Source organism: Mustelus asterias, unplaced genomic scaffold, assembly GCF_964213995.1.
Source record: "Mustelus asterias unplaced genomic scaffold, sMusAst1.hap1.1 HAP1_SCAFFOLD_520, whole genome shotgun sequence".
Lineage (NCBI taxonomy): Eukaryota > Metazoa > Chordata > Chondrichthyes > Carcharhiniformes > Triakidae > Mustelus > Mustelus asterias.
The window spans coordinates 115,732-131,400 of NW_027590472.1; the positions used below are offsets into that span (position 1 = coordinate 115,732).

Below are 15,669 nucleotides of genomic sequence, written 5' to 3' on the forward strand. Positions count from 1 at the left end.
TCCTTCCTGTAATGAGGCAACCAGAACTGAGCACAGTACTCCAAGTGGGGTCTGACGAGGGTCTTATATAGCTGCATCATTATCCCCGGACTCCTCAACTCAATCCCTCGATTGATAAAGGCCAGCACACCATACGCCTTCTTAACCACCTCCTCCACCTGCGGGGCCGATTTTAGAGTCCTATGGACCCGGACCCCAAGGTCCTTCTGACCCTCCTCAGTACTGAGAGTCTTTCCCTTTATATTGTACTCCTTCATCCCATTCGACCTGCCAAAATGGACCACGACGCATTTATCTGGGTTGAAGTCCATCTGACACTTGTCCGCCCAGTCTTGCATCCTATGTATGTCCCTCTGTAACTTCTGACATCCCTCCAGACTAGCCACAACCCCACCAACCTTCGTGTTGTCGGCAAACTTACCAACCCATCCCTCCGCTTCCTCATCCAGGTCATCCAGATAGTGTGACATGAACCCAAGATGGCGGTTGGGGCCATCCTCATGTGTGTGGAACTTGACTATCAGTCTCTGCTCAGTGACTCTGCGCTGGCGTGTGTGGCGAAGGCAGCCTTGGAGAACGCTTCCCCGAAGACTCACATTCCAACCGTTATTGTGTAAATTGAGTTAGTGTCTCTGTCGGCCCTGTTTGTGAACACATCTCCCACTCCCCTGATCAAGGAGCAGTGCTCCGAAAGCTCGTGTCTTGTGCTGCCAAATAGACCTGTTGACCTTTAACCTGGTGCTGTTGCCCCGCCCACCATCTCACACCGTCACAATGCCCGGCTGATTGACGGCAGCTCCGGACCAATAGGAGGAGAAGGGGGCGAGACTGGAGGACCGAGCGGGAGGGGCTGGTCCTCCAACCAATCGGAGTGAATGAGGGGCGGGGCTGGGAGTGGAGCATGCGCAGTGTGCGGGATGGTGATGGGTGATTTGATGTCAGTGAGTGGAATGGCGGCTCGGGGGGAGCGATGGATCCGGCGGGTGGGCGGAGAGGATTCATAACCAGGTTTGTGTACAGCGGAAACTCAGAGAATGAAATCGCCGGTTCCCCGTTTGTACCCAGCGGGAGCCCAGTATTGTTCCCCGTTTCTGCCCCGAGTTCACCGCCGCCATGTTGACAGCGGGGCTGTGTGCCTGCACCGCCGCCATCTTTGTGAGGGGCAATGTGAGGAGAGCGCATGTTCAGTGCCATCTTTGTGAGGGGCAATGTGGGGAGAGCGCATGCCCAGTGCCATCTTGGTCTGGGTTTGACCAAAGGGCAGAGGTTAAAGGTGAGTGTGTTTCAGAGGGGATGTGGGGACAGAATGTTGAGCAGACTGTGTTGGAAATCTGGAACTCGCTGCCTGAGTGGCTGCTGGAGGCAGGGACTCTCTGATTGAAGAAGCCTCTGGACAAACACATCAATACACAAGGTATGGTCGCTGATAGTCCAAGTACAAGGGGCGGCACGGTAGCACAGTGGTTAGCACTGCTGCTTCACAGCTCCAGGGTCCCGGGTTCGATTCCCAGCTCGGGTCACTGTCTGTGTGGAGTTTGCACATTCTCCTCGTGTCTGCGTGGGTTTCCTCCGGGTGCTCCGGTTTCCTCCCACAGTCCAAAGATGTGCGGGTTAGGTTGATTGGCCAGGTTAAAAATTGTCCCTGAGATGTGTAGTTAGAGGGATTAGCGGGTAAATATGTGGGGGTAGGGCCTGGGTGGGATTGTGGTCGGTGCAGACTCGATGGGCCGAATGGCCTCCTTCTGCACTGTAGGGTTTCTATGATTTCTATGATTCTACATTGATTGGACTCAATTGGTATTGAGGGGGCGGGGGAGAGAGGTTGGGGTGAGTAGTTGCGGGGGATGGGGGTGAGGGGTTGCGGGTGGAGAGGTTGTGGAGTGAGGTGTTGCGGAGAAGCGGGCGAGGTGTTGGGGGGATGGGGGTGAGGGGCAGGGGGTGAGGGGTTGCGGGGGAGGGGTGGCAGGAGAGTGGTTGAAGTGGGGAGGGTTTGCGGGGGTTGGGGAAAGGGGTTGCGGAAGAAGGGTTGTAGGGGAGGGAATAAGGCGTTGCGGGGCAGCGGTTGCATGGGGGAGGGTTTGCAGGCGTGGGGGGGTGGGGCAGGGGTGGAGGAAGCGGTGGGGCTGGGGGAGGGGATGCGGGGGAGGGATTGCAGGGGGCGATCTATCTTCAATAGATTGGTTGAAGACTTGGGCAGAGAGGTGGCAGATGGAGTTTAATCCGGACAAATGTGAGGTCATGCATTTTGGAAGGTCCAGTCCAGATCGGAAATATAGAGTAAATGGCAGAACCCTTCAGAGTATTGATAGGGAGAGGGATCTGAGTGTACAGGTGCACAGGTCACTGAAAGTGGCAACGCAGATGGAGAAGGTAGTCAAAAAGGCATTTGGGATTTCAATGTTGGGGTTGTTGAATTTATTCGTGGTTTTCAATGTTGGGGTTGTTGTTGTTGAATTTGTTTGTCTTTTTTACATTTTAGTTTATTGTTGAATTTGACAGGTACACGGGTCTCTGTGTGGCAACGCAGGTGGAGAAGGTCGTCAAGAAGGCATACGGCATGCTTGCCTTCATCGGCCGGGGCATTGAGTTTAAAAATTGGCAAATCATGTTGCAGATTTATAGAATCTTAGTCAGGCCGCATGTAGAATATAGTGTTCAACTCTGGTCACCACACTAACAGAAGGATGTGGAGGCTTTGGAGAGAGTACAGAAAAGTTTTTTCGGAATGTTGCCTGGTATGGAGGGCATTAGCTATGAGGAGAGGTTGGAGAAACTTGGTTTGTTCTCACTGGAACGACGGAGGTTGAGGGGAGACCTGATAGAAGTCTACAAGATTATGAGGGGCATGGACAGAGTGGATAGTCAGAAGCTTTTTCGCAGGGTGGAAGAGTCAATTACTCGGGGGAATAGGTTTAAGGTGTGAGGGGGAAGGTTTAAAGGAGATGTCCAAAGCAAGTTGTTTTACACAGAGGGTGGTGGGAGCCTGGAACTCGCTGTCTCCCTCTTTCTCCCTGTCACTCTCACTCCCTCTCACTCTCAATTTCTCTCTGCACCCATTCACCCTCCCCCTGCTTCAGTAATGTCCATAGAGAAGGAAATCTGCCGTCCTTACCTGGTCTGGTCTACATGTCATTCCAGAGCCACAGCAACGTGTCTTACTCTCAGCTGTCCTCCCAAATGGCCGAGCAAGCCATTTCGTTCAAGGGCACGGTGGCACATGGTTCGCACTGCTGCCTCACAGCCCCAGTGAATCGCGTTCTATTCCCACCTTTGGTCACTCTGTGTGGAGTTTTCACCCTGTGCATTCGAAGATCCCAAAAATAATGGGAATTTTAAAATTCAGTGCAGGCTTTCTCATAGTGGAGCTCTCTCTCTCTCAATTCCTGCATGATTGTAATGTCGAAACGGACAGGCATCTAGTTTGCAAAGATTTTACAATTGAGTTAATGTTTACAGGCAGCGACAGAGAGAGAGAATGAGACAAAGAGACTGCAACAGGCAGAGATGGAGGCAGAGGCAAAGAGACTGAGACACGCCCCAACGGGCCCTCAGAATTAAAATGCAGAGTGTATCCCTCATTGAAACCCTGCTCCCACGAACCGCCTCAGTTTAACCCACCACATCCAGCTGTTTTATATCCCCCTCATTTCTCCCCTCACTCTCTCTGTCTCTCTCTCCATCTGTTTCTGCTGCATTTCGGGCTTGAATTGTGGCCTCGTCACAGAGGCTGCATTAAACCTTGGGGCAAAGAGCAGGATTGGCTCCACTCCAGTGAAACACAACAATTCTCTCCAGCCCGGAAAGCTGGAGTGACAGAGGCAGTGATAGTAATCCCCTGTCCTGAGCCCCTGCCCCTGGCACCACCCCTTCTAAAAACACAGTCAGGACTCTGGAATTGGGAACGTTTCCCTCCCTCGTCCCTCACATGTTTTACAGTCAGTTCCATTTTAAATTTGCGTGTTTACAAGTTGGAGTTCAGGAAAGGCAGCTGGTTATTGATGCACAGCCAGATCACGGGGCAACAATTTGACGATATCCGGACGGGACAAAGGGGAGAAATGTAATTCTCCCATCCTCATGCCTGGTGTAATCCTCCCACCCAGACACTGAACGCCACGTATATTCCGAGTCTGAATGGACAACATCTCAGTCACAGAAAGAGATAAACTCCCCTCTTTAAACTGGGAACAAGCTGTGTCCATTCCTTGGAGACTTTTTAAAATCAGCCTCCCAACATTTATTTATTTGTTTATTTAGTTGTTTATTTCTGTAAATTGGGAATCCCAGAGGGCTGTGACTGAGGCTTTTCTCCAGAGACAGGGAGCTGGGCACTGACCCCACACTGGACACCCCCCAGATCCTGTGTCTCATCCCACCACCTCACTTCAACCCACACCTCTGTTTTGCTGTCAATGTCTGTTTTTCCCTCACCCCCGCTCTCGATTTCTTTGTTCTGTAACTCTCCCCAACGCTCGACCATTAACTCAGTAAATCCTGCCCTGATTCCATCTACCAAAATGCATCACCTTGCATTTATCTAAATTAAACTTCATCTGCCATTTGTCAACCCGCTGGCCCAATTGATCAAGATCCGATTGCAATCGGAGATAACCTTCTTCACTGTCCACTATGCCACCAATCTTGGTGTCATCTGCAAACTCACTAACCATGCCTCCTAAATTCTCACCCAAATCAATGTAACACGGGACATGGAGAAATCAGACATTGGTATAGTTAATGCTGGTATTTAGCATCATGCTTCAACGCCGCTATCTTTCCCTGACCTGAAATAGATGCTCTATTCAGAAATTATTTAACACTCGGGTATTTCTGACCAGGTCACTGGCACAGAGTCAGGTTCTGTGGCCCGGAAAGGAAAGAGAGGGGTTCGGAGAGCAATAGTGGTGGGGGATGCGTCGGTTAGAGGCACAGACAGGCGATTCTGTGGGTGCAAACGGGACTCCAGGATGGTAGTCTGCCTACCTGGTGCTGGGGAAATGGATGTCACCGAGCGGATAGGAGGCATCTTAAAACGGGAAGATAAAGAAACGGATATCATTGTACACATTGATGCAAATGACGTAGATAGGAAGAGCAGGGTGATCCTACGAGAGCAATTCAGGGAGTTGGGAAATAGACTAACAAGTAGGGCCTCCAGGGTGGCCATCTCCGGGCTGCTCCCAATGCCTGGTGCCAGTGAGGCTAAGAATAGGGAGTTGGTACAATTGAATGCTTGGCGAAAGGACTGGTCCAGGAGGGAGGGCTTCATTTTCATAGATCAATGGGAAGTTTTCAGGAGAGGATGGCACCTCCACAAGAAGGACGGGTCACAACTATGTTGGAAGGGCATGAATATCCTGGCTGGGAGTTTTGCTAGTGCAGTTCGTGGGGGTTCAAACTAGTATGACAGGGGGGTGGGGATCAAAATATTAGGTCTACAAGTGTAGAGGCTGGGGACGAGCTTGGGGCTGGGTCAAGGCTGGCAAAGAAAAAGAGCACTCTGGGGGAGGATGACCTCACTGGGCCTGGAGGTCTGGAGTGCTTATACTTCAATGCAAGGAGCGTAGCAGGTAAGACAGACGAACTTAGGGCCTTAATGCTCACGAGGGATTTGGATGTGGTTGCGGTGACAGAGACTTGGTTGAAAGAGGGACAGGACTGGCAGCGGAATATTCCGGGGTACAACTGTTTTAGGCTAGACAGAGGAGGGGCCAAAAGAGGTGGGGGAGTAGCAGTATTAGTTGGAGAGCATATTACAGCGGTGCAGAGGGAGGACAATTCAGAGGGGTCGTGTAACGAGTCACTCTGGGTGGAGCTTAGAAACAGGAAGGGTGCAGTCACTATGTTGGGGCTATACTACAGGCTCCCTAACAGCCCGAGGGAAGTGGAAGAACGGATATGTCAGGAGATACTGGATAGGTGCAGGAAAAATAGGGTTGTTGTAGTGGGAGACTTCAATTTCCCTGGGAAAGACTGGAAATCACTGAGAGCTGGGACTCTGAATGGGGAGGAATTTGTAAAATGTGTACAGGAGGGTTCTTTGGAACAATATGTAGATAGCCCGTCTAGAGAGGGGGCTATACTGGACCTAATACTGGGGAATGAGCCCGGTCAGGTCTTCAAAGTTTCGGTAGGGGAACATGTCGCAAATCGTGACCACAATTCTGTTAGCTTTAGGATAGTGATGGGAAAGGATGAGTGGTGTCCCAAGGGTAAGGTGTTGGATTGGGGGAAGGCTAACTTTCGTGGGATCAGGCAGAAATTGGCAGCTCTTGATTGGGAGAGGCTCTTTGAGGGTAAATCCACATCTGGCATGTGGGAGTCTTTTAAGGAACAGTTGTTAGGGCTACAGGACAGGCATATGCCTGTAAAAAAGGATAGGATTCGAGAACCGTGGATAACCAGGGAAATTGAGGGACTTGTCAAAAAGAAAAGAGAGGCGTATGTTAGGTCCAGGCAGCGAAAAACGGAGGGAGCTCTGGAGGAGTACAAAGAAAGTAGCAAGGAACTGAAATGGGGAATTCGAAGGGCAAAAAGGGGTCTCGAAATGTCCTTGGCAGACAGGATTAAGGAGAATCCCAAGGCATTTTATTCATACGTTAGGAACAAACGGGTTGTCAGGGAAAAAATCGGACCTCTCAGGGACAAAAGTGGGGAATTATGCTTGGAGCCCAAAGAAGTAGGGGAGATCCTAAATGCATACTTTGCGTCGGTATTCACAAAGGAGAGGGATGTGTTGACTGGGAGTGTCTTGGAGGGGAGTGTTGAACCGTTGGAGAAAATCTCCATTACAAGGGAGGAAGTGTTAGGTTTGTTAGAGAATATAAAGACTGCCAAATCCCCAGGGCCTGATGGAATCTATCCAAGGCTGCTCAGGGAGACGAGAGATGAAATCGCTGGGCCTCTGACGCAAAGTTTTGTCTCGTCACTGGACGCAGGTGAGGTCCCAGAGGATTGGAGGATAGCTAATGTGGTCCCGTTATTTAAGAAGGGTAGGAAGGATAACCTGGGAAATTATAGGCCGGTGAGCTTGACGTCCGTGGTGGGGAAGTTGTTGGAGAAGATTCTTAGAGATAGGATGTATGCGCATTTAGAAAGGAATAAACTCATTCACGATAGTCAGCATGGTTTTGTGAGAGGGAGGTCATGCCTCACTAACCTGGTGGAGTTTTTTGAAGAAGTGACCAGAATGGTTGACGAGGGAAGGGCCGTGGATGTCGTCTATATGGACTTTAGTAAAGCGTTTTACAAAGTCCCTCATGTTAGGCTGGTGAAAAAGGATGGATCTCATGGGATAAAGGGGGAGGTGGCGAGATGGGTGGAGAACTGGCTTGGTCACAGAAGACAGAGGGTGGTAGTGGAAGGGTCTTTTTCCGGCTGGAGGACTGTGACTAGTGGTGTTCCGCAGGGCTCTGTATTGGGACCTCTGCTGTTTGTTATTTATATAAACGATCTGGAAGAACGTGTAACTGGGGTGATCAGTAAGTTTGCAGACGACACAAAATTGGCAGGACTTGCAGATGTGAGGAGCATTGTCAGAAGTGACAGAAGGATATAGATAGGCTGGAAATTTGGGCAAAGAAATGGCAGATGGAGTTCAATCCAGATGAATGCGAAGTGATGCATTTTCGTAGAAATAATGTAGGGAGGAGCTATACGATAAATGGCAGAACCATAAAGGGTGTAGATACGCAGAGGGACCTGGGTCTGCATGTCCACAGATCCTTGAAGGTGACGTCACAGGTGGAGAAGGTGGTGAAGAAGGCATATGGCATGCTTGCCTTTATAGGACGGGGCATAGAGTATAAAAGTTGGGGTCCAATGTTGCAGTTGTATAGAACGTTGGTTCGGCCGCATTTGGAATACTGCGTCCAGTTCTGGTCGCCACCCTACCAGAAGGACGTGGAGGCTTTAGAGAGAGTGCAGAGGAGGTTTACCAGGATGTTGCCTGGTATTGAAGGGCTTAGTTATGAGGAGAGATTGGGTAAACTGGGGTTGTTCTCACTGGAAAGACGGAGGATGAGGGGTGACCTAATCGAGGTGTATAAAATTATGAAAGGCATAGATAGGGTGAACGGTGGGAAGCTTTTCCCCAGGTCGGTGGTGACGTTCACGAGGGGTCATAGGTTCAAGGTGAAGGGGGGGAGGTTTAACACAGATATCAGAAGGACATATTTTACACAGTGGGTGGTGGGGGGCCTGGAATGCGCTGCCAGGCAAGGTGGTGGAGGCGGACACACTGGGAACGTTTAAGACTTATCTAGATAGCCACATGAATGGAGTGGGAATGGAGGGATACAAAAGAATGGTCGAGTTTGGACCAGGGAGCGGCATGGGCTTGGAGGGCCGAAGGGCCTGTTCCTGAGCTGTATTGTTCTTTGTTCAATTGATAGAGGTGTATAAAATTATGATGGATATAGGTAGAGTGAATGGAAGCAGGCTTTTTCCACTGAGGCGAGGGGAGAAAAAAAACTAGAGGGCATGGGTTAAGGGTGAAGGGGGAAAGTTTGAGGGGAATATTAGGGGGGGCTTCTTCACACAGAGAGTGGTGGGAGTGTGGAATGAGCTGCCAGATGAAGCGGTGAATGCGGGCTCACTTTTACCATTTAAGAAAGACTTGGACAGGTATATGGATGAGAGGGGTGTGGAGGGATATGGTCCAGGTGCAGGTCAGTGGGACTCGGCAGAAAAATGGATCGGCACAGGCAAGAAGGGCCGAAGGGCCTGATCCTGTGCTTTATTGTTCTTTGTTCTGAGCCCACACTGGACACCCCGCCCCCCTCCCCCCCCCCCCCCCCAGATCCTGGGTCTCATCCCACCATCTCACTTCAACCCTCTGTTTTGCTGTCAATGTCTGTATTTCCCTTACCCCCGCTCTCGATTTCTTTGTTCTGTAACTCTCCCCAACGCCCGACAATTAACTCAGTAAATCCTGCCCTGATTCGATCAACCAAAATGCATCATCTCGCATTTATCTAAATTAAACTTCATCTGCCATTTGTCGGCCCACTGGCCCAATTGATCAAGATCCCATTGCAATCGGAGATAACCTTCACTGTCCACTGTGCCACCAATGTTGGTGTCATCTGCAATCTTACTAACCATGCCTCCTAAATTCCCATCCAAATCAATGTAACACGGGACATGGAGAAATCAGACATTGGTATAGTTAATGCTGGTATTTAGCATCATGCTTCAACGCCGCTACCTTTCCCTGACCTGAAATAGATGCTCTGTTCAGAAATTATTTAACACTCGGGTATTCCTGGAGGAACAGATGGACGGTGCACAGTGAAACTTTATGCTGTTGATGGCAGCCTAGAATCAGAAAGATTGAAGGAACTCACAAGGTCAATCCTATTTTTGATGTGAGTGGGGTGAGAGAGAGAGAGTTGAGGTGAAGGGGAATTTTGAGGTGAGAGGGTCAGTGTTGAGGTGAGGGGTGTTGCTGTGGACGGTGGGAGTTGAGGTGAGAGGCGGTTACTGAGGTGAGAGGGAGTGTGTTGGTGTGAGGAGGGAGCTTTCAGATGAGAGGGGAACAACATGGTGTTATATCAATACACACTGATCCAACAAACACTCCCAGGATATTTACTGCAGGGATTAGGTGCGAAGTCAGTCTGTCCCCTCACGCTGCCAGCCAGAGTGCGGAGGGAACGGTGACAGCCCTTAAACACGGAGCAAACATCATCTGCAACATCCCATCAAACACTCCAGTGTGTTGTTCCCAGTGTAGGATGTGGGAGGTCCTGGAGGCATCTTGCCTCCCGGACATCCACATCTGTGAGGGGTGTGTCGAGCTGCGGTTCCTGAGAGACCGTGTGAGGGAGCTGGAACTACAGCTCGAGGATCTTAGGCTGATGAGGGAGAATGAGGAGGTGATAGACAAGAGTTATCATCAGGTGGTCACACCAGGGCCACGGGAGGAGGCCAAGTGGGTGACGGCCAGGAAGGGTAAGGCTAGGGTGGTTGAGAGCACCCCGGTGGATTTGCCCCTGCACAACAAGTACTCCTGCTTGAGTACTGCTGGGGGGGACAGCCCGCCTGGGGGAAGCAGCAGTGGCCGTGTCTCCGCAGTGGAGTCCAGCCCTGTAACTCAGAGGGCTAAGGAAAAGAGGAGGAAGGCGGTATTAATCGGGGACTCGATGGTGAAGGGGACAGACAGGCGTTTCTGCGGAAGTAGGCGGGATTCTCGCATGGTGGTCTGCCTCCCTGGGGCCGGGATCCAGGATGTCGCTCTCGCGTCCCGGAAATCCTGAGGTGGGAGGGAGAGGAGCCTGAGGTGGCGGTACATATTGGTACCGCTGATGTGGGTAGGAAGGGAGAAGGGGTCATGAAAAGGGAATACAGGGAATTAGGGAGACAGCTGAGAAAGAGGAAAGCAAAGGTAGTAATCTCAGGATTACTGCCTGTGCCACGGGAAGGTGAGGGCAGGAATGGAGTGAGGTGGAGGATGAATGTGTGGCTGAGGGACTGGTGCAGGGGGCAGGGATTCAGGTTCCTGGACCATTGGGACCTCTTTAGGGGCAGGGGTGATCTGTATACAAAAAACGGGTGGAACTTGAATCACACGGGGACCAATATCCTGGCCGGTAGGTTGGCTAAGGCTACTGGGGAGAATTTAAACTAGATAGGTTGGGGGGAGGGGAGCTAGAAGAGTTGACTAGGATCAAGGAACTAATTGATGGGGGGGAGGATGCAGGGGTAAGGGGAATTATAAAATTAATGGTAGAGGAGAGGGTGCAAGTGAATGAAGGCGGTAATTTAGATAAGGGAGTAGAGGGAGACGGTGTTCACGACTCATCAAAGCGGGTCCAGATAAAAGCTGGAATAAGGACACTTTGCCTGAATGCACGAAGCATTCGGAACAAGGTGAATGAGTTGATGGTGCAAATCAGCACAAGTGGGTACGATCTAGTGGCCATTACAGAAACGTGGCTGAAAGGTGACCAGGACTGGGAGATGAATATCCAGGGGTATCAGGCGTTTAGGAAGAATAGACAGGAAGGAAAAGGTGGTGGGGTCGCGCTATTAATAAGAGATAACATCAGGGTAGTACTGAGGGATGACATAGGCTCTGAGGAACAAAACGTGGAATCATTATGGGTAGAGATGAGGAATAGTAGAGGGAGAAAGACACTAGTAGGTGTGGTATATAGGCCCCCAAATAATAATGTTGAGGTAGGGAGGGCTATAAACAAGCAGATAAGGGATGCGTGTAAAAACGGAACGGCAATAATCATGGGGAACTTCAACATGCACATTGACTGGCAGACTCAAGTCGGTAAGGGTGGAATGGAGGAAGAGTTCTTAGAATGCTGTCGGGATAGTTTCCTTGAACAGCATGTTACGGAACCGACGAGGGAACGAGCTATTTTGGATCTGGTATTGTGTAACGAGGTAGGTAGAATTAAGGATCTTATTGTGAAGGACCCTCTTGGGTCTAGTGACCACAATATGGTCGAATTTCTGATTCAGATGGAAGAGGAGAAAGTTTGGTCTCAAACCAGTGTCCTCTGTTTGAACAGAGGGAAATATGATAGGATGAGGGATGAATTGGCTAAGGTAGACTGGGAGAGCAGGCTGGCAGGTAGGATAGCTGAGGAACAGTGGAGGATTTTTAAGGAGATCCTTTTCAGTTCTCAGCAAAAATATATTCCAGCAAAAAACAAGGATTGTAAGAAAAGGGAGAACCAGCCGTGGATAACGAAGGAAATAAAGGAGAGTATTGAAATAAAAACAGCTGCGTACAGAGTGGCCAAAAATAGTGGAGAAACAAGTGATTGGGAAAAATTTAAGAAACAACAAAGAGAGACTAAGAAAGCGATAAAGAAAGGAAGGATAGAATATGAAGCTTGGCTAGCAATTAATATAAAAAATGATAGTAAAAGTTTTTATAAATATATAAAAAGGAATAGAGTGGCTAGAGTGAATGTTGGACCCTTGGAGGACGAGAGGGGGGAGTTAATAGTGGGAAATGAGGATATGGCTGAGTCTTTAAATAAGTTTTTTGTGTCGGTCTTCATGGTGGAGGACACAAATAGTTTGCCAAATATTAACGATAGAGGGTTGGCAGCAGGAGAAATACTTAATACGATTAATGTTACCAGAGAGGCAGTGCTGGGTAGACTAATGGGACTGAAGGTGGACAAGTCCCCGGGTCCGGATGGAATGCATCCCAGGGTATTGAAAGAAATGTCAGAGGTAATAGTGGATGCGTTAGTGATTATTTATCAAAACTCATTGCATTCTGGGGTAGTGCCGGTTGATTGGAAAACGGCTAATGTTACGCCGCTGTTTAAAAAAGGAAGGAGACAAAAGGCGGGTAACTATAGGCCGGTCAGCTTAACGTCTGTAGGAGGGAAAATGCTGGAATCCATTATTAAAGAGGAGATAGCAGGGCATCTGGATAGAAATGGTTCGATCAATCAGACGCAGCATGGATTCATGAGGGGAAAGTCGTGCTTGACGAACATGTTGGATTTTTATGAAGATGTGACGAGGGCGGTTGATGGAGGAGAACCGGTGGATGCGGTGTTTTTGGATTTCCAAAAGGCGTTTGATAAGGTGCCCCATAAAAGGCTGCTGAAGAAGATTAGGGCACACGGAGTTGGGGGTAGTGTGTTAAAGTGGATTGGGGACTGGCTATCCAACAGGAAGCAAAGAGTCGGAATAAATGGGTGTTTTTCCGGTTGGAGGAAGGTAACTAGTGGCGTGCCGCAGGGATCGGTACTCGGGCCGCAACTGTTTACCATTTATATCGATGATCTGGAGGAGGGGACGGAGTGTAGGGTAACGAAGTTTGCAGACGACACAAAGATAAGTGGAAAAGTGAATCGTGTGGAGGAAGGAGAAGATCTGCAGAGAGATTTGGACAGGCTGAGTGAGTGGGCGAGGATATGGCAAATGGAGTATAACGTTGATAAATGCGAGGTTATACACTTTGGAGGAAATAATAACAAATGGGATTACTATCTCAATGGAAACAAACTAAAACATGCTACCGTGCAAAGGGACCTGGGGGTCCTTGTGCATGAGACGCAAAAGCCCAGTCTGCAGGTACAACAGGTGATCAAGAAGGCAAATGGGATGTTGGCCTATATTGCGAGGGGGATAGAATATAAAAGCAGGGATGTCTTGATGCACCTGTACAGGGCATTGGTGAGGCTGCAGCTGGAATACTGTGTGCAGTATTGGTCCCCTTATATGAGGAAGGATATATTGGCATTGGAGGGAGTGCAGAGAAGGTTCACCAGGTTGATACCGGAGATGAGGGGTTTGGATTATGAGGAGAGGCTGAGGAGATTGGGTTTGTACTCGTTGGAGTTGAGAAGGATGAGGGGGGATCTTATGGAGACTTATAAGATAATGCGGGGGCTGGATAGGGTGGAGGCGGAGACATTCTTTCCACTTAGTAAGGAAGTTAAAACTAGAGGACACAGCCTCAAAATAAAGGGGGGTCGGTTTAAGACAGAGTTGAGGAGGAACTTCTTCTCCCAGAGGGTGGTGAATCTCTGGAATTCTCTGCCCACTGAGGTGGAGGAGGCTACCTCGCTGAATATGTTTAAAGCGCGGATGGATGGATTCCTGATCGGTAAGGGAATTAAGGGTTATGGGGATCAGGCGGGTAAGTGGTACTGATCCACGTCAGATCAGCCATGATCTTATTGAATGGCGGGGCAGGCTCGAGGGGCTAGATGGCCTACTCCTGCTCCTATTTCTTATGTTCTTATGTTCTTATGTTAGCTACAGAGGTCCAGTGTCACTCCCACCCCATCTTAACTGTGTGACCAGGCTGTCTCATGGCTGCTAAAGTGAAGGTTCAACTTAGTCAGGCAACCTTCAGGCTCGATATCCGTAAGCTTGCGCCCATCAGACATTTACAAGGATAAACTGCCTCTACACTCCCATCAAATACCCTCATTGTAGATGCAGCACAGGCCCAGATACACAAACTATCTCCCTCTACACTGTCCAAACACGAATCTCCAGTGCAGGTATAGCAGAGGGTGAGATACACAGTGTGTACAGGTGAGAGGGGGAGAGCGTTGAGGTGAGAGGGGGAGAGCGTTGAGACGAGAGGGTGAGAGTGTTGAGGCGAGAGGGTGAGAGTGTTGAGGCGAGAGGGGGAGAGTGTTGAGTCGAGAGGGGGAGAGCGTTGAGGCGAGAGGGGGGGAGCGTTGAGGCGAGAGGGGGAGAGCGTTGAGGCGAGAGGGGGAGAGCGTTGAGGCGAGAGGGGGAGAGCGTTGAGGCGAGAGGGGGAGAGCGTTGAGGCGAGGGGGGGGGAGGGTTGAGGCGAGAGGGGGGAGAGGGTTGAGGCGAGATGGGGGAGAGGGTTGAGGCGAGAGGGGGGAGAGGGTTGAGGCGAGAGGGGGGAGAGGGTTGAGGCGAGAGGGGGGAGAGGGTTGAGGCGAGAGGGGGGAGAGGGTTGAGGCGAGAGGGGGGAGAGGGTTGAGGCGAGAGGGGGGAGAGGGTTGAGGCGAGAGGGGGGAGAGGGTTGAGGCGAGAGGGGGAGAGGGTTGAGGCGAGAGGGGGGAGAGGGTTGAGGCGAGAGGGGGAGAGGGTTGAGGCGAGAGGGGGGAGAGGGTTGAGGCGAGAGGGGGAGAGGGTTGAGGCGAGGGGGGGAGAGGGTTGAGGCGAGAGGGGGGAGAGGGTTGAGGCGAGAGGGGGGAGAGGGTTGAGGCGAGAGGGGGGAGAGGGTTGAGGCGAGAGGGGGGAGAGGGTTGAGGCGAGAGGGGGGAGAGGGTTGAGGCGAGAGGGGGGAGAGGGTTGAGGCGAGAGGGGGAGTGTTGAGGTGAGAGGGGAATTTTGTGGTGGGGGTGAGGTTCTGTAACACACTGGTTGGCGCTGCTGCCTCATGGCGCCAAAGACCCGGGTTTGATTCCAGCCTCGAGTCACTCTCTGTGTGGAGTGTGCACGTTCTCCCCTGTCTGTGTGGGAATCTATCCCAGATTTGGGTAAAGAAAAGTTCAATACAGATACATCTCCTCTTGATACTGCCCTCTGACACCCTCCCAGAACAGTTACACATGGGATTGCAGACAGAGCAAAGCTCACTCTGCAGTGTCCCATTGAATAGTTCACTGCAAAGGGTGTTCACTCTGTGTCGAACCCCATTCTGAACCATGTTTCTGTATTTGCCATTGGGTTACTGTAAATTGTGCTTCCATTGAACATTTCCAAGGATAGGGACAGCACTGGGTAAAGTGTATGGTCTTCCTGCACTGCCAATTCAAACAGGCTGATAAAAGGGACGTGTATCTTCTGTATCAAACACGTTTCCATCACTGTCCATGAAGTAATCCCAGGGCAGCCTCACTGATATTGATATTTTCCATTTGTGCTTTTATAATAACGGTCTTCTGTTAATTTGTTGTAACAGTTTGTGAAATAGTCCTTCAGATCTTTCCTAAATACAGTTCAGACACTTGGGAATTTGAATGAATTAATTGCAAACATTTTCTGTTGTATAGAACATAGGAAAACTACAGCACAAACAGGCCCTTCGGCCCACAAGTTGCGCCGGTCATGTCCCTACCCACCTAGGCTTATATATAGGCTTACCTAGAACCCTCAATCCTATTAAGTCCCATGTACTTATCCAGGAGTCTCTTAAAAGACCCCATCGAGTTTGCCTCCACCACCACTGACGGCAGCCGATTCCGCTCA

General features: G+C 50.2%; 1 long non-coding RNA gene across 1 annotated transcript in view; it reads left to right on the forward strand.

Moving 5' to 3' along the window:
* The first annotated feature begins 891 nt into the window (after positions 1–891).
* The window catches only part of LOC144486925 (uncharacterized), a 45,020-nt gene continuing 30,242 nt past the window's right edge, over positions 892–15,669 (forward strand). Inside the window, exon 1 of the long non-coding RNA XR_013496355.1 lies at positions 892–1,008. This is a non-coding gene — a long non-coding RNA (uncharacterized LOC144486925). The remainder of the gene's footprint in view (positions 1,009–15,669) is intronic.